Below are 1211 nucleotides of genomic sequence, written 5' to 3'. Positions count from 1 at the left end.
GGCGGTGCGGGACGGGGCGGCCGAGCCGCCTCCTGCCCGCCTGGAACTTCGTGTGCGTGTGTATGTGCGTGTGCGGGGCGGCTTCTGCGGGCTTTGTGCGGTCCTGCGGGCAGGTCCCGGCGCTCGGCCCCGGGCTTCTCGCTTTAGGCGGTTCCCGATGTGCCCGCGTTACAACGAGATCCGAGCGGCTTGTGAGGGGCGTGGGGGGAGGGGTCGGGGCTGAACGCGAGGAAGTTGGTCTGGAGTCACGGGTAGGTTTGCCTTGGGCTTTTAAAACGCCGTCCCCACCTAGTCCTGTAGAGGAGGTGGAAGAGGGCACCGTGCTGTGGAAGATGAAGAACTGAGGCAGTCTGCTCTAAGTCTAGGCAAGACTAACTCACCATAGCGTGCCATTTCCAGAGTGGATGCGGGTGCACGTCTCTGGCTGTTCTTTTTTGTACTGCTAAGAAAACAGTGTATCCATCCATCATCCTCCCTTATGTAGGACAGCAGTTAGGCTGATGCGTTTCTTGTTACGTGAGGTAGTTCCTTTGCTACCCCAGTATCATTTTGAGACCTGAATGTGTAGCATAAACAGCAGCAGCAGCTTTGTTTGCAGTTTACGATCGTTCCCATGCATGCTTTTTCGTTGTGAATAACTGGCCACTCATGTCACTGGCATCTGTTATGACTGTAAGTCAAGGAATGAGATGTCAGTGTTACAAAGCCCTGAGTTGTAAAGTTTTTGGAGGCAAGGCATCCCTTCTGTAACTAATTCAGGTCTGTTAGCTCACTGCAGTCAGAAGAGATTTCCTGGGAGAGGAGTACAGTAGTACGGGAGTGGGGCTAGAATGGCCCAGCTCCAGTTTCACAAGATGCTGAGAGCAAAGCAGGACAGTAGTCTGCTCCTTTGCTCACATCCTGGCACTCCTGTTGTCAAAGTGGCTTTGCTTCTGACACTCGCTTTTTCTTCCAGCCATCTCTCTGAACGCCAGTTCCTTCAGCCAAGGTACTTGTATCGAGATCAGATGATGCTCTGCTGGTAAAACCTGGGCTCACTGGAGCTGAAGTGGTAGCCAGGTGATGCTGACCTCTCTAGGAGCTGTGCTGAACCTTCACATGCTCCTTGATGTGCCTTATTGGACTGGAATTTCTTCAGGTGTAGATGCAGCTACTCCTTGTTTCTGTTCTTGAGCACCTCTGACTCAGGATTTGAAGGGCGAACCAGCACA

This window comes from Merops nubicus, unplaced genomic scaffold (genome assembly GCF_000691845.1).
Source record: "Merops nubicus isolate BGI_N331 unplaced genomic scaffold, ASM69184v1 scaffold14414, whole genome shotgun sequence".
Classification (NCBI taxonomy): domain Eukaryota; kingdom Metazoa; phylum Chordata; class Aves; order Coraciiformes; family Meropidae; genus Merops; species Merops nubicus.
Note: the sequence above shows the minus strand (reverse complement) of the source record.